This window comes from Vicugna pacos, unplaced genomic scaffold (assembly GCF_048564905.1).
Source record: "Vicugna pacos unplaced genomic scaffold, VicPac4 scaffold_14, whole genome shotgun sequence".
Classification (NCBI taxonomy): Eukaryota; Metazoa; Chordata; class Mammalia; order Artiodactyla; family Camelidae; genus Vicugna; species Vicugna pacos.
In genome coordinates, this window is record NW_027328735.1 from 4,390,484 (window position 1) to 4,409,545 (window position 19,062).

Here is a 19,062-nt window from a genome sequence, read left to right on the forward strand (position 1 = left end):
TACAAAAGATAATGAAATAGTTATAAATTTTCTGTACAAGTTTTACACAAATTTCACTTTAAATTCCAAAACTTTAAAATTATTTTATTTACTTTGAGCATTATTTATACTCTGTTCACCAAACTGGTATAAATTCGTGTACAAAAGGAAGGAGAATTTTTTTTATTTCATAGACCCCAAAATTAAATTATTTAAAAAGATTTTGTGGGGATAATATTTGCAGATCACATTATAAAAATAAGCATCTTATATGATTCATTTTCACTGGATGAATGAGAAGGAAACACTGGCTGAATGTTAATCTTGGGTTGCTAGGAGACCAGACGTTTTGTGATGTCACAGCTACTCAGGTTGAGAACCATTGTGATGGCCTACCAGTTTAAATGTGCAGGCTTGCCAGAGCAGCATTTGAAGCTGTAGTGCTCAAAACCATGCAGAATAGAAAAGTAGCTGCAGAAAAAGTTATTTGAGATGGCACTTGTTTCTTCAGAAATTCAAGATAAGTTTCCTAAAGATGGGTCAACTGGTTCAGGAAACTCCAGTAGATCTCTATTTTGTGATCAAATATTCTCTGGGGACTTGGACTTGAGGTCTATGATTGAAGAAATTGATTCTCTGACTTTGTCAGAAGGATCCTTGATAAAAAGACCATGTTACACACATTGTGACTCTGAACCAGTTGGAGATAATGATTTTCGTTCTCTGAAATTTCCAAGAAAACTCTGGAAAATGTATGGGGGTGACCAATTTAAATCCATCTGGTGGGATGATAATGGATCTTCCATAGTGATTGATGAAGATGTCTTTAAGAAGGAAGTTTTGGAAAGAAAGGCCCCTTTCAGAATATTTGAACCTGGAAGTATGAAAAGTTTAGTTATACAGCTAAAGCTTTATGGGTTTAGGTAATTGCAGCAGAATTTTCAAAGATCTGCTTGTCTAGCTGTCTTTATGGCAGAAGAAAAAGAAGTCTATATTTTAAACAAGGTATTCACAAAGTTTAGTTACAACTTGGTAACTTAGATATAAAATTTAATTTTGTACATCAATCTATGGTAACATAAATGGAAAGCTTTTTTGAAAATTGTATAAAACTACTAAGGCTATAATTCTTAATTTTTTATAAAAATGAGGATAGTGCCTTAAGTAGTCAAGATTATGATAAACTTTGCTAGCAACTATGAATCTTAACAGAAATCTAAATAAAGGTATTAAAGCTGTTTTCAAAAGTGGCTTTCACCGTTACTGCAAATGCTAACTTCTTAAACTTGATGACTGTATTATTTAAATGTGTATATTCGAAATAAGGAATTTCAAAAAATAGTCAGAATTGCTCATATTTTGATGATATTATCTTTGCATTGTAAACGTGAAATCTGAGGTTTTATAGGTTAGGCTTATTGTAGTCTTCTAATTTGGTTTAAAATATTACTAAAATCTTTCCACTTTGATTGTAGCTGCAATTCTACCATATTTCAAATTTTAAACGAGGCTGTCCCCAAATTTTAGTGAGAATAAAAATAAGAGTTGAGATTAAAAATGTCTCTCTGGTATCTTCATTGGCTGAAGATTTCAACAAGAAGCACTTTATAGGAGGAGGTAATATAGATAATCATAATTCTGATTTTGTGGCTGACACTAGTGGAGAAAGTGCATTTTTACCTTCTCCTAATTTAAACATGCCTCTTAACAGAAAGCCCTCTACTAGCCATATAATTGGTGATACAAATACCCCGATCAGAGGTGATTTTTCTCCTTCATCATCAGTGTCAGTTAGACCACGAGAACAAATTGCAGTGGATCAATGTGCTACTTTAAATCAGTTGACCACTATCCACAGGCACTCCCAAAGCAGCTAAACTGAAGCAAATGGCTGTGCTGTGAACTTCATTACAACTACAACTTCTATTTCTCATTACAGCATCTTGTCTCCCATACAGGGCAATTATTTTGGACTGATGGTGGAGCCTTCTACTTTTCCAAATAGATATCACAACATATCTGCCCATGAAGGTCGTTTTTCTAAACTTCAACCAGGGAGCAACCCACGGTTTCCATTGCCAGTGATAGCTGATACATCAACTACCTCTCTTTCAAGGCCAACTCATCAGCTATCTTCAGTTTAATAACGTCATCCTAATTACAATTGATCTACCAGAGGACTACCAGATTATGCAGGATAGCAAAGATTAAAATTTATGATGGCAAATGTCGACATATATCTGCAATATTCTTATTTGAACAATAAACATAAATGTGTACCTGTATTGTCCTTATATTTTTTAAAATAGAGTAAAGATTTAAACTCGAGACTAAGTTAGCATTTAAAGAAAAAAAGAGATATTTGATTGATATGATCATTTGATGGAACAATATGTGAGTAAATTTATATAATTTCTTGTAAGGAAGAAGAGAAAATGGAAGAATTTGGAAAAAGACAAAAACATGGAGAGAGGGAACAGTACTAAGTGGTTTCTTGTTGATCCTGGAAAGTATTTAAAGTGTTAAGTTATGATAGGTTGGAACAGGAGATAAATGCAGGAACCGGCTCAGGAGTCATGGTCTCTATTATGTCATCCCTGGAATCATAACAGTCACGTGATGTAATCTCAGATGGCACATTCAGCATGAGGTAGAATTTAAGAAGTAATTTTTTCTATGGTCTTCTTTGTGCTGTTCTCAATGCATTTCAATTGGTGCTTTCTTTTCCTCCCTCAAGGGTCTGCACTATATTTTCTAGTGAAAATTTAATGTTGCTTTTATGTTCCAGCCAAAGATATGCTTACATCCTCAGAGGGGCACTTAAAGCATTTCCAAATCTAAGTCCACATCTCAACATAGTTTAGTCATTTCTTTATAGATCTGGCATCTGGCTACCTTGGAATATCTTTATGTTTCACTGTATCTGGAGATATATCCAGGCAAATGCTTGTCAACCATATTAACTCCAACCTCAAAACTGTTGCTCCATCTCATCCTTGGACTTAGGATGTCCTCCATTTACCTACTTAGATTTTCCCAGTCTCAGAACAGAAACCACCTCCTCCAGATGTTTTCTATCCAACTTTCCTTGTCTAACTTGGATACCAGCACTGTAAGCACAACACGTGCCACAAGATGCATTTTATTATTTAGTGAATGAAAAATACATGTTGACTTTAAGCAAAATCTACTTTCCTGAAGCAACAAAACTCTCATGGTTTTCAAACTATTTCGTTATGGTCTTTACTCTTCACCACAAACTAGCTCTTTTCATAGCCCATGGACTAGTCATTCAAGACAGTAGTGGAGGTAGGTACAGGAGACAAAGTATTATTTTCTTCTTAATTCATGCCTCCAGAGGCCTAAAGCATTCCATTCTCATTTGCTGGAATTTTTCCTGTCTCTTCATCACCCACCCACCCCAAAATAGCTGATTCTCTTCCCCATACCAATAACTATACTGCCTTCTAATTAATTTACTTCTTAGAATCAGAGCTTCGTCCAGAAGAGACAGTGCCATTGCATATATTTAATACAGGTTTATAGACACCACACAAATTTTGCCACTTCTAACCTTAACACAGGAAGTATCTAAGAGGTACTAGAACCTTGGTAGTGGTGGTCATATTCAGAAACTAAATAGCAATCTAAAATGTGTGGACTAGAAGGAGGTGAGGGTGGTAGAATTTAAAATTTGTCCAACTGCAAGAATATAAAATTTCTGCAGATATTAAGAAATATAAAATATTCATGGAAGACTATGAGTAATTCCCTTTTACTTAAAATAAAAGGTGAAGCATTTTCAGAATGTGAAATGCCCTGAAATGCTGGAAAATTTGTAGGCAATGTCAGGGTATCTAAGGCTTCTGGTCATAATCATGCATCCAGTGTCAGCTGATAAGAATGAAATGGCAATATTGAGTCCAAAAATGTGTCACCAATTGTGAATAAAGCCTTTGATAATCTTGAGAATTGGCAAATGGGCCAGGGTAAGCTCACGCAACATTCCGCCAATATGTCCTTTACCAAGAGAAGAAAAGAGACCACTTGCAGTAGGAGATCTGTGTATGGACAGCAGTGGTTGTTCCTACAACAGAAACATCAAGATTTTAAGTTTGTCAGCACAAATATGATGGTGGCTATGTTGTTGTTTACATTAGCAGTCTGGGGTTCAGATGGGATGGTTCAGCAGCTAGTTTCCATCTCTCTTATTAGACAGTGGGTCTTACCGTGATCATCTTAACAATGTTCTATACTGATAAGTCAAAAGCAACAGTTTACTTTCAAAATTAGAAATCCTAAAGAAGAATATTATTTGTTAGTCTATCTGTTGTTTTCTACCTGGGAAAAGCTAGACTATTGGCAAAGTACAAAAGTTGGCTGGTGTTTGAAAACTATTCCCTGAGCTCTGCCCACTGAATTCTTCCCACTAAATACTACAAATCTGTCTACCACTGTGTGTGTGTGAAGATGGATTGTTAAGCATTAACTAAGCTTGTCTTAGTTGAGCCATCAGTGAATTATTCCTCTGCATCTGGCAGAATCTCTGTGAATTAAGAATTTCACTGAGCCATCAGATTCTCTACCGATCAGGGAGAGGTAGATTATAATTCTCCCAGTGTATTAATTATTACCTGTTCATTGAATCCTGAGCTGATGTTAGGGTAAAACCACTGAAACCTTTAATTAGACTGAGGCATATACATTCTCCAGTCCCCAGAGCCCAGCACAGTACTGTGTCTCCTTTTTAATTTAAGCTTATATCTTAGTGTTTTTTCTTTTAATTCTCATTGTTGGCACAACTTAGTTTTGCTTTGAACACACGTTGACTAATTTATAGAGACTGAACAACTGACTTATTCCTGTTTTCCTAGAAATTGCAGTAACATTACTTTCCTTGGACTACCTGGAATAGAGTGAGTGCAGTCATCATTTTGAAAGCAGCCCTCAGTCCTAATAATGCAGAACCTTTACACTTCTTTGCCCAGCACTTGTGCAAGATTGTTTGTTGTGGATCTCAGGGATTTTCCTCACATCCCCAAATGCAACAATGAGAAAACACCACATTGTTATCCAAAATCAAACATTTGCCAGTATTGCATTCCCATTGCAAAACAGTTAAGAATTTTAGGAGTTCTGAGATTTTACCATGCTGAGATGTTTACCAACCTAGCATGTTCCTTTCTTACTGATGATGTCATGTAGATGAGACAATATTTCAGACACAGTGAACTTTATCACTCACCGCAATAGCAGCCAGGGTTAAATTTTGCATACATTCCCTACTCTCAGATTAATACACAGAGTGAACTATTCAAACCTACAGAAGCAGTGGGCTGTTAACAAAAAGAAAGTTTAAGGCATGATAAAACACTAATTATATTGGTATCTTTATGTATTATTTATTAGAATCACTTGTTTATTAGTATCTTTACCTAGGATAAGTATATCATGACTCAACTTTACTTGCTGCAGAAACAATCATGAGAAATGACATGGGAAAAAATGAACATTGACTTTCCATTTTTCCTCCTGCTTCTATTGAGATATAATTGGCGAAGATCATTAAGTTTAGGTGCACAAGAGAGTGGTTTGATTTACAAGTATAATGAAATAAATATCATAGCAACTTTAGGGAGAATTCATTATTTAATTTAAGTACAATATTAAAGAAATACAATTTGTATTTTGGTTGTGATGAAAAATCTTAGGGTCTACTCTCTTAACAACATTCATATATAACAAAAAGCAGTATTAATTGTAATTTTTATGTTACTATGGGGCATCCCTAGAACATGTTTATTTTACAGCTGGAAGTTTGTTGCATTTGAGTGCATGAATCAAATTCTCCTTTCCCAACCCCTGCCTGTGTTAACTACAAGTCTATTTTTTCTCTATAAGTATGTTTCTTTTGAAGTGTACATTTATCTACAAACTGTATTAGTTTCTCTTACACATCATACTCTTTGCTATTTTTAGTACATTTCAAACTGATCACCAGAATATATCTAGTTATGATATGTTGCTATTTAAAGATATTTCATAGTTATTTACTATTCCCCATACAGCACATTTCTTGTCCCTGACTCATTTAATTTGCAACTGGAAAATTTTCTCTCTTAATTTTTGTCAAATATTTCTTTTTCCTCAACCCATTTCTCCCCTTCTGGTAAACAACCAGTTACTTTGTATATCTATATCTCCTTTTATGCTGTGTAATTTTCATTTGATTTAAATTCCAAATACGAGTAAAATCATACAGCATTTGTCATTCTCTTTCTGACTTATTTCAATTAGCATATTACCCTCTTGGTCTAACCATTTGTTGCAAATGAAGAAGTTACACTTTTTATAGCTGAGTAATAACCTATTGTATTTTTATCTGTTTGTGGGCATATAGATGCATATATACTTATATATATTTATATATATAAATATAGATAAATCTATGAAATATAAAAATAAAAAATAGATGGGTAGTTATATATACTATGAACACGCATTTTCTTTATCCATCATCTATTGATGAGCAATTAATTTGCTTCTATATCCTGTCTATTTTAAATAATGCCGCAGTGAATAAAGGTTTGAATTTATCTTTTCTAGTTAGTGTTTCTATTTTCTTGGAATAAGTATCCAGATATGGATACGTTGGATTATATTTTTAATTTTGAGAGAAAACTGCATACAGTTTTCCAGTGTCAGCGCCAATTTACGCTCAGTCCAGCAGTGCATCAGGTTTGATTTTCTTACATCCTCACCAACACTTATATTTGTTATCTTTTGGATTATAGTCATTCTGAAAGGACTGATATAAAATCTCACTGTGTTTTGGACTTGCATTTTTCTGATGGTTAATGATGTTAACCGGTTTCATATGCCTGTTGGTAATCTTTCCCCAACTGTATATTCATTTTTTGTAATGGGCTAAATGACCATAACTGTCTGATTTCATTTTTAGGCATTCTATGTGTTCCATTATTCCCTTTGTTCTGTGCCCCTACCATATTCTTTTTATTACTGTAGATTTGTATTATAGTTTTAAATCAGGGAAAGTGATACATCCACATATTTCTTTGTAAATTATGTTTGTGTTATTGTTTCTTTTCTTTTCTTTTCTTTTTTTAGTGATTTCAAGTCTTTTGTGTTTACATGTAAATTTTAGAATTATTTATTTTTAAATTCTGAAAATACCCTTGGTATTTTGATAATCACTGAATTTAATTAGTGTATTTTCTTGGCTAGTACTCTCATTTAATCAATATTTTGTTCCTCATCAATGAACACAGTATATCTTTTCATCTGTTTGCATTATCTTCAGTTACTTTTATAAATATTTAATAGTTTTCTGTGTACAGCTCTTTTACCTCCTTGGTTGGATATATTTCCAGGTTTTTTTTTTTTTGTAATGCAACTGTAATGAGACAGTTCCCTTACTTTGTCTATCTGTTAGCTTGTTGTTAGTGTGCAGAGATGCAAGCTTTCTGTATGTTAATTTTACATTCTGAAATTTAATCAAATGCATTGATAAACCCTAGTAGTTTTGAGGTGCCATCTATGGATTTCTGTTTAAAGTATGTCATCTGCACAGAGATACATTTACTCATATTCTTCATTTTCTATATTATATTTACATTAACTTTGGATAGCTATGGCTAGAATTTCCAATATTAATCTGAATAAAAGTGGTAAGAGTGAGCATTCTTGTCTTCTCCCTGCCCTTAAAGGAGATGCTTGCAGCTTTTAATCAGTGAGTGTCATGTTAGCTGAGATCTTGTCATGTATTACCTTATCTGTGTTGAGGTATGTTTCCTCATGCCCAATTTGAGGAGAAACTTAGTCACAAATAGATACGGAATTTTTCAAAACATTTTATGTCTCTATTGATTTGACCATATAATTTTTATTCTTCAATTTGTTAGTGTGGTGTATCATATTAATTAATTTGTGGGTAATGAATCACTTTTGCATCCCTGGAATAAAATGGACTTAATCATAATGTATAATCCTTTAAATGTATTTTTTGCTTTGCTAACAATTTAGTGATGATTTTTAAAACTATGCTTGTCAGTAGTATTTAACCTGTTGTTTTTTGAGGTATTTGTTCAGTTTTAGTAGTAGTGTGATACAGAAAGTTGGGGTAGGACGCCTTCCTTCCTCTGCATATTTTTGGAATTCTCTGAGAAGTATAGGTGATAGCTGTTCTCTAAATGTTTGGCACAAATTACCTGTGAAGCTGTCTATGCCTGGAATTTTGTTTCTTGGGAGATTTTGTTTAATTACTTATTAATGTCATTAGTGGTAATCTTTTCATATTTTCTATTTCTCATTCCATCCTGGAGATTATGTGTTTCTCAGAAATTGTATATTTCTTCTAGGGTTTCCATTTTATTTACATAAAATTAGTTGTATCTTCTTATAATGCTTTTTATTTCTTTGATATAAGCTGTAACTTCTCATTTATTTCTGAGCTTATTAATCTGAACTCTTTTATTACTCATGAGTCTGGTTAAATTTTATCCATTTTATTTATCTTTGAAAAGACATTATTATTTTGATTGAATATTTGTATTTTTAATCTTTATTTTATTTATGAATGTTCTGACCTTTCAGCTGTCTTTCCTTCTACTAACAAGTTTGTTTCATATTTTGCTACATCTTCAGTTTGTATGATTATGTTATAAGAGAGAGATGTTTCTTATTTATATAAGTGGGATTATTTTGCTATAAGCATCCCTATTAATACTGCTTTTGCTATACCCCATGGACTTTTTTTTGTCATTTTTCTTTATATATATTTCCTTTGATATATACAGCAATCCATTGTTTGTTTAATATTATATGATTTATCCTCGATATTTTAGTGTTTCTCTTAGGTTTTTTCTTTTAGTAAATTTCTATTCTCACAGAATCCATATGTTTCTTCACAAAACAAGGAGAAAAATAATAAAATTTATACAAAAACTGGAAAGAACCATTTTTCTAAAATTATCTTTGAAAAATGAACTAAGTTGTGGGTATTATCCTCCCTAACTTTAGAACATACTACAAAGATACAGTAATCAAAACATCAAAATATATCACTAAAAGAGACACATAGATTAATGGAACAAAATAAAAAGTCCAAAAATATGCCCACACACATAAGCTCAATTAGTCTACAATGAATGAGGCAACAGTATACAAAGGAAAAAAAGGCAATCTCTTCAAAGACTAGTTCTGGGAAAACAGAATATTACATGTAATAGAAAGATGTATGAGCACTTCCTTCCATAGAATACACAGTAACATAAAAATGGATTAATACCCTAAATGCAAAACCTGAAAATATACAATTTCTGACCATGAACAGGAGCAGAACTGCCTTTGAGAAAAATCATAGCAAAATTTATTTTTGATCTAACTCGTAAGTTAAAAAAAGGAAAAATAACAATAACAGTTTTTACTATTACTGGGAAAAAATAGATATAGTATGTGATACAGGGATTCCACTTCTTGTATAAGTGTGAAGTGCAAAACCTTTTGCAAAGCAAAGGAAACCTTCAGCAAGATTTATGACAACACACAGAATAGAAGGAAGAGTTTCACACAAGGAAACCAACATTTAGTTAATATCCATAATATATATATGTAGCATATTAGACCCAATATTTAAAAAACAAAGACCCCAAAATAAAAACAGTTTAAGGATCTTCATGGAAACTTTTCAAAAACAGACATGTGGATGATTTTCATGCACATAAAAAGAAACATAACATTGCTATTAATTAGGAAATCATAAATCAAAACCAGAATGAAATATAATCTCACAGCAACCAAAATGGATATTAAAAATATTCTTCAAATGACAAACATTAATAAGAATGTTGATTAAAGGGAACCCAGGTACACATATGGTGGAAATATTAATTGATGCATCCACTATTATAAAAGTGTGGACACTGCTAAGAAAACTAGAAATAGAAGCATCATATTTTCCAGCAATTCCAGTTTTTGATATAAATCTGAAAAAAATGGAAGCATTAAATTTAAAGGATATATTACCCCCAATGTTCATATCATCATCATTTATAATAGCCAAGGTATGTAGCACAACTCAACTGCCCATCAACAGATGATTGGCTGAAGTAGATGTAAGATATAAATAACATAATAAATACTTAGTCATTGTCATATCAAAAAATAAACTTATGCCTTTTGGAACAATGTGACTGGACCCAGAGACTGTTGCACACAGGAAAACAGGTCATACAGAGAAAAACACTCTACATTACCACTTACATGAGGAAACTAAAGATATGAGAGAAATAATCATTAAAAAAATAGAAACAGAATCATATATATATGTGTAGTGTACCAAGTAGTGGTTTCCATTGGGGACAGGAAGATGGATGGGGAAGACAGAAATATGCAAGCTACTAGTTATAAATTAGAGAAGCATCAGGGCTATATTTACATCACAGAGAAATATTTTAATAATTTAAATGATTTTAAAGAGTTTATAGGCATATATTATAGTAAAATGTGCATGCATGAGGGAAAAACATTGAAGAAAAGAACCCAGGACAAACAAAATATTTTATAGTACTCTGATATTAGGAGGTGATTTGTTCACTTTCTTTACTGTTCTTGTAATTTCCTTATTAGAATTTAAGCTTTTAAATGAAACAGTATAGACTTTGAAAATAGTGACATAAGTTTAAATTATTTCTGTCTCTCCCCTTAAATCTACAGTCAGTGAAACTTTCACATTTCAACAAAAATAACTACAACACAAAACAATACTCCAGAGCACACGTGTGCAGCTGAAGTTTGATGGGCTAAAACACATAAAGGTGGCTGAACTGAGGGAAGAGCAGAGCTGGTGCCTGCGACCAAGGCCCACTGACTGGGGTATCTGAGCCCACAGGTTAAGAGTACCCAGTAGAAATAAGGTCACAGTGGTTCACACAGCTTCAGCTACCAAGTGCACCATCACTCATGGTCACAGGTAACTAGGAGGGAGCCACAATGCAGACAGAATTTCCATCCTTTAGACACTCAGACATTCGTGACACTCTCCCTACATCCTATTCACAGTGGTGGAGACAAGTTTCCTTGAAACATTGGACACGGCAAAGACACTGGCCTGATTTCAAATTCCCACATGTCTTTACAACTTTCCTCAATGTGTGGACTGAGTCTCAAGGGATATCAGATAAAAGGAAGGGTTCACCATACCAGTGACAACAGTGGCATTAACTACCAGAGCTGTCTAAGAAGTGACAATGTAAGCAATCTTTTATCCAGACAGTAGAAACTGGAAAGTGCAATTTTGAAATATTGTCAGAGGTAGCTCAGGTAATTAAAACCAAAAATTGTGCAATATTGCAAAATACCAGGAAACAAAATCAAGGACTCCAAATCCCATTCTGTTTTTTAGTGTCATCAGAACAATAATTTACCAAGTTCATGACCAATCTCAGTAACATTATAAGGCAAGCACACACACAGATAGACAGAAACAGACACTGACACAGACACACACGTGCACGCACACGCACACACGCATGTACACACACACACAGAAAATATCAACCCTGCAGCAAACAAACTTAAAGTCATGGAATATTGGCGTATAACTAATAGAGAATCCAAAGAGATGTCATACAGAAACTCAATACAGAAAACAAAACTCAGAAAGCAGTTTAGTGAGCTCAGGAATAAAATAAATGGTGATAAGGAATACATTACCTAAGAGACTGAATCTATAAAATAACCTAACATTATTGGAGGACCAGATGAACTAAGTAAATGAGATGAAGAATACAACAGAAAGCACTGGAAGAAGACTGTCTTTGTGGAAGAGAGGTAAGCAAACTCACCAATACAAAACTAGAAATGATAGGAGAGGGCAAAGATACAAGATATTAAAAACTGAGGAAATTCTACAATAGCCATCAGACTTCTTCAGGAAGTGCACATTAGCATGAAATCCTGGAGGGAGAAGTAACTTAGAAGGCAGCTGATTGTTTATTTAAAATATTAATGGTTGATAACTTCCCGAACCTTGGTAAGGAACTGATAAACAAGTCCATGAGCCAACAAAACTCCAATAACATTAAGACAAAAATACCTCCTTCAAGATACGTTATATGCAAATTGGCAAGTCAGTGATGCAGTAAAATTTTAAAGGCAGCCAAAAAAATTTTGATAATCTACAAAGGAACCCCCATTAAGCTATCAGCAGATTTCTGAGCAGAAAACATATGCCAAGGGTAATTAAAATGACATTTTGAAACTACTGAAGTAAGAAATCTCTCACCCAAGAATACTCGAACTTGCACAGTTATTACTTATATATAAAGTGAAAAAAAAGACTTTACCAAACAAACCTGAACAAGATGAAAAAAAAACAAAACCAAGACACCTTAAAAGAGGTGCATAAAAGAGCTATTCTAAGAAAAATAAAATGGCAAATATACGCAAAACATTGAACTAAAGCAGAGACCACGAGAAAGTTGCATCAGTTTCTTTGGGTATGTTTTGAAATGTTACTATTCTATATGTATTAAAGAGAGTAAAATAGGAAATCAGATGCAATAAATATAGATACATCAATCTGGTAACATGTTCACAAGAGTAAAAGAAATAATTTGAGTCAGTAATCATAAAAGTTAAAGAGTAAAAATAAAACAATTTTAAAGGAAAATGCTATCAGCCGAAAAGAAACTAAATTACACATGAGGTGTTTCATTTTTAATTGAAGAACAGTAGATGTAATATATTGAATAGTTTCAGATATACAGCATAGTGATTCCAACCACTTTGTAGATTATATTGCATTGTAAATTATTACAATAATTGTAACATAAAATTATTAAAAGTTATTGTGTAAAATTCCTTGATCTATACAGATTATCCTTGTTGCTTATCTCCTTTATGTATACTACTTTGCATCTGTTAATGTCCTACCATTAAATTGACTTTCCCTTCCACTTTGGTAAATATGAATTTTTTCCCATATCTTTCAGTCTGCTTCAGTCTTCTCTATCTAATCTCTCTATCTCTCTACCATGTCCCTATCAAACTATTTATCTATCTATCTATCTATCTATCTATCTATCTATCTATCTATCTATCTATCTATTTATCTATCTTGTATGTATGTATCTATCCTTCTATGTATCTATTTATCTGTCACCTATGAATAGATAGCTATAGATAGATGTACACAGAGATTTGTTATACTTTAGATTCCACATATAAATTATATTATATTCTTTTGTCTTCATCTAAGTTAATTCACTAAGCACAATATATACTAGGACAATTCATGATGCTAAAATAGCAATGTGTTATACTTTTTCATGGCTGAGTAATATTCCATCGCATATTTATAGATATTTCATATCATCTTAAGTCCATAGTGTACTGTGGACTCTAGAATTGCTTCCCTGTGTTGCATATTATAAATAGTGCTGTTGTAAACATTGGTTCTTCTCAATTTATGGTTTTTTTCCCCAGATTTTTCCTAGAAGAGATATTACTCTTTAATATGGTAGTTCTCTTCTGGTTTTAAATAAATCTGAATACTGTTTTCCATAGAAGTTGTAACAATTTACATTTCTACCAAGAATATACAAGAGATTTCTTACCTCCACATCGTCTCAAACACTTTCTATTTGTAGACTTTTTGATAATAGCCACTGACCAGTGTGAAGTGATAATTCATTGTGGTTTTGAAATGCAATTAACTAATAATTAGTAATGTTGAACATTTTTATCACTTGCCAGTGACTCGTCTGTATGTTTTCTTTGGAAAAATATTAACTCAGGTACTCTGCTCTTTTTTTTAATTGGGTTTTCTTTTTCACATTGAGTTGTGTAACCTAAATCCATGTTACAACAATTAAACTTCATCTATTAACCCCTGCCCTCTTGCATTGTTTGCAAATATGTTCTCCAAACACACAGGCAGTGTTTCCATTTCATTCATAGTTACCTTACGTATGCAGAATTTTTCAAGTTTATTTAGGTCCCACTTTCTTATTTTTGCTTATATTTCTTTTACCATAGGAAACTGATATTAGAAAATATTCCTATGTTAGATATCCAATAGAGTAACACCTGTATTCCCTTCTAGCAGAATTAAATTATCAGGTCTTACATTTAGGTTCTTAATACACTTGGGGTTTATTTTTGAATGTGATGTCAGGGAATGCTCTAATTTCACTGTTTTACATGTAGAAGTCCAGCTTTCCAAACACCACCCACTGACGAGACTGTCTTTTCTCCATTGTGTACTCTTGTCTCTTTTATCATTGATTTATTGCTCATAGGTGTGTGGAATTATTTCTAGGCTCTCTATCTGTTTTTATTGATTATATCTCTGTGTCAATGTCATGCTATTTTTATTACTGTAGGGTTGTAATATAGTAAGGTATCCAGGAGATTTATACCTCTAGATTTGTTGGTTTTTCTCAAGATCATTTTGACAATTTTAAATGGTTTCATGTAAAACTTAAAGTTATTTATTTTCTGGTTCTGTGGGAAATACTACAGCTTTGTAATAGGAATTGCACTAAATCTGTAGGTTTCTTTGTGTAATACGGCCATGTTAACAATATTAACTCCTTCAATCCAAGATCACAAGACATCATTCCATTTCTTTGAATCATTTTTAATTTCTTTTCCAATGTTTTTTAATTTTCAGTATTTAGATCTTTCATATATGTGGTTACATTTATTCCAAGATATTCGGGGGGATGGGATTTTAAATAGTATTGCTTTCAACGTCCATTTTAGGGTATCTCATGATGAATGGGTAGAAATGCAAGAGAATAATTTACATTAATCGTGTACCCTGCTCCTCTGCTGAAATTATTTATTGTTCATATTAGTCTGTCTGGAGCCCTTAGGACTCTATGTAGATTGTTATGTCATCAGTACTGGTGACAATTTTACCTCTTTTTTCATTTTGCATTTATTTTATTTCTTTTTATTTCCTTTTCCTTTCTTCTTTTACTATGGAACAGAAGGGCTGAGAGTAGGAATCCTTGTCTTGTTCCTGAATTTATCCAGAATCCTTTCAGCTTTTCCCCTAATTATTATAAACTGTTATAAATGTCCTTTAGTATGTTGAGAGATGTTCCGATTTTACTCACTTTCATGAGAGTTCTGATCATGAATATATGTTGAATTTTGTCTAATGCTTTCTCTGTGTCTATTGACACGGTCCTGTGAATTATGTCCTTCCTTTATTAAATATGCGTCATGCTGATTGCTATGTGTATGTTATACCATCCCTGTGACTCTGGAAGGAATCCAACTGATCATCGTGTATAACCCTTTCTATGTATTGCTGGATTAATTTGTTGATTTTTTTTGAGGATTTTTGAATGTACATTCATCAAGGATATTGTGTTTACATTTTTTTTTTTTTTGGTAGTGTCTTTGGCTGGTTTTTTTAACATGGTATTCATGGCCTCATAGAATAACTTTGGGAATTTTACTTCCTCCTACATTTTTTGAAATAGTTGAGAGGAAACAAGTTTTAGTGAATTCATCCAGGCATTTTGTTCAAGGGATGTTTTTAAAATTATAGATTTTATTTAACTTATACTGATTGCTTTTTTCAAGTTTTCAGTTTTCTCTTTATTCACTTTTGGCAGACTGTACGTTTCAAGAAATATGTCCATTTCTTTAAGGTTGTCCAAATGGTTGTCATGTAATTGCTCAGAGTGCTTTCATAATCTTTGTTTGCATTTCTGTACTATCAGACATAATTTCTACTGTTTCATTTCTTTTTTTGTTTGGGTCCGCTCTTTATTTGTTGATAAGCCTTGCTAAATGTTTATCAATTTGTTAATATTTTTAAGAAAAAATGCTGTTGATTTTATGATTTTTAATTTATTTTTTAACTTTTATTTTATTTATTTTCTACTGAAACATTAAAGATTTCTCATTCTACCACCTTTGGGTTTTGTTTGTTCTTATTTCTGGTTATTTTGTTTGGTAAGATTGGTCCTTTGTGTGAGGTTTTCCTCTTCCTTGAAGAAGGCCTGAATTGTTCTAAACTTCCCTCTTATGATTGCTTTTGCTGCATCCCATACATTTTATGAAGCTGTGTTTTCACTGTAATTTGTTTCCAGGTATGATTTTATTATCTCTTTGATTTCATCATTGACCTTTTTTTATTTAATTTTTTAAAAGGATATGGTTTAATCTCATGTATGTGCCTTTCCTGTTCTTCTTTCTATAGTTGATGCATAGTTTCATACTTTTGTGTATTGAAAAATTCTTGCTGTAAACTATATTTGTTTAAATTTCCTGAGGCTCTTTTCATGACATAGTATGTGGTTAATTCCTTAGAAAACATCCTGTACACACTTGAGAAGCTTATGTGTTCTCCATTTCTGATGCAGTGTCCAATAACTCATTTAGGTTCAAATGATCCAATATGTCATTAAGACCTCTGTTTCCTTACAGCTATTCTTTCTGGATGATATGTCCATCAGAATAGCGAGGTGTTAAACTCATAAACTATTATTTTTTATAATGAATTAATTACTTCATGTCTACTAATATTTCTACTTATAATTAGGATCTACAGTATTGGGTCCATATATAATTTAATGAGTGTAATACTCTATTTTTACATTGATCTCTTTTTCTTTATTTAATCTCATATTAATCTTTCATTGTGAACCTTATTTTAAAATGTATTTTGTATGATTTGAGCATTGCAAGGTGCACTTTCTTGTCATTTCCATCAAATAACTTTTACTTTTATTTCCTGGCTGTGTTTATCTTCCACCATAAAGTGACAATTTTTTGTGGGGGAAGACAAGATGTTGCAGGAGAAGGATACTCATAGCTAACCCTTTCCCTCAAATGCACCAAATCTCATCCACAGACCCACTCAGCTATCCAGAGAATCTGCAGATCTCTGATATAACATTGTCCCCTTCAAAAGATAAAGATGCAATAAATCTGGCAGGAGAAAAGGAAGAAAGAAAGAAGAAAATGCAAAACAGATTGGGACAAGCTCCACAGGGAGGGAGCAGCTAAGAAGGACAGGCATTCATTCACTGTGTCTCCCCTCTCCAACTGAGAGTTTGGCAGGATGGAGGGGGAGCTTCCAAGCCTTGAATCTGTACAGAGTATAAGTTGACTGACAGAACTAAGTAAACAGGCACAGACACCCAGCCAAAATGCAGCCAAGAAGCTGGGGGCAGGGCCATGCAGCATGAGCTGGTTGGAAGTTGGGGATGGCTGCACTGAGGCAGTCCTGGGGAATGCATGTTGCTGTGTGCCATTGCTGTGGCTGTACAGAGCAAGACAACCTGGGCCCTCCATGAAGCAACAGGGCAGATGTGCCCTGTAGGGGGAAGGGTACTTAGCCATCTCTGAAAATCTGCAAACGTTTCTAGGTGAAGAGAGTTGGGGTTCAGACACAATACCTTCTGGTCCTTTGCACCCAGGCAGCAGTGGGTGCAAAATCTGCATCCATGTCTAAGGATTTAGAAGCCTTAAGAGCCAGATGGAGACTTCTGTACATCCTGAGGCAGATAGGATTCTTCTAACCTGGTTTCTCAGAGAACTTGCATCACCAAGGCAAACAAGCAGCTGGCTTTTGGGCCAGATCAGGGACAGGGCTGTTCCTCAGGCTTCCCTGAGCCCACTTCCGGTGTGCAAACCCAAGGCAGATCGTACAGTGGCTCACAGCAGCGGAGCAACTGGCACCCTGACGGGGTGTGTGGCCCCCCAAATTTTGGGCTGGAATTCAGCCCCTGACCATGGTGCTAGGAGAGGGCATGATGCACACTCCTGCCTGGTCAGTCTGCAACATCTGACTGCAGCATCGGACAAGGCAGTGACAAGCAGCCCACAGTAAAGAGAGCTGCTCCAGATGCAGTGTTGGGTGTAGGAGTGATCGGCTTGCAGACAGGCACTGGGAGCAGCACAAATGGGGGCTCCAATGGAAAGCCTCTGAAAACAGGAAGATGAATTTCCATAGCAGGATGAATAAAGAAAGACTTCACATTAAATGTACCCAGTCTCCAGGAGGACACAGACCACACCCTTGTTTTAATCTGTTATTACCTCTTCCATTTTCTATTACCCTCTTAATTTTTACTACTTATTCAATTATATATACACCCACTTTAATCCCTTTGACATTTTTAAAAAATATTTTTATTACAATTATTTTTCAAAACTCTGCTTCAACTTCCTCTTATATTATGCATTATACATTGTCTTCAAACATTTATTTCCCCTTCTTTAAAATTCTTTATCTCTCTCTCTCTTTTTTCTATTTTCTAAGTTGTATTACTACATAGGCATTAGGTAGATAAACTCCTTTAGGACCACATTAGATAACTGATACTCCATAAGCCACAGTGCCAGAGAGGTAGGAGCAAGATGAAAAAGCAGTCAAACCATTCCCAAATAAAAGAACAAGAGAAATCCGCTGAAAGAACGATCAGTGTAATAGACATCAATAGCCTACTAAATCAAGATTTCAAAAAAGGGGTGATCAAATTACTGAAGGAAATAAAAGATAGTGGTCAGAGATATAAAATATGTCAAAAATGAAATGGAAGCTATAAAGAAGAGCCAAGTAGAATAGGTAAACCCGTAAACTGAGATGAGTAATGATCTAAAAGTATCTCAAAGCTGACTAGATAATGCAGAGGAATGAATTAGTGACTAAGAAGACAGGACAATAGAAAGCACAGAATCAGAACAGCTACAAGAGAAACAATGAGAAACAAATGAAAAAAGCATAAGGGACCTATGAGAGAATAGAAAGCATGCCAATCTTGGCATGATAGAAGTCCCAGAGGGGAGGTAAGATCAAAGGGGATTGCAAAAGTGTTTGAAGAAATCATGACTGTGAACTTCCCAAACTTAAAGAAGGTATCAGATATCCAAATACAGGAAGCTCAGAGTGTCCCAAACAGGAAGAACCCAAATACACTCACACAAAGACATATAATTAAGATGGCCAGAGTCAAGGATAAAGAAATGATCCTAAAGGCAGCAAGAGAATAGCAAAGAGTGAGTTACAAGGGAATCACTATATGACTCACAGCT

General features: G+C 33.9%; 1 long non-coding RNA gene across 2 annotated transcripts; it reads left to right on the forward strand.

Annotated features, from left to right (window-relative positions):
• The first annotated feature begins 609 nt into the window (after nt 1–609).
• LOC140692620 (uncharacterized) lies at nt 610–2,264 on the forward strand. 2 transcript variants are annotated; one of them, XR_012068177.1, is made up of 2 exons: nt 610–859; nt 1,938–2,264. It is a non-coding gene; the product is annotated as an uncharacterized lncRNA (long non-coding RNA). The 2 variants fall into 2 exon arrangements; XR_012068176.1 differs by having other exon boundaries at nt 722–984.
• The last annotated feature ends 16,798 nt before the right edge of the window (nt 2,265–19,062 follow it).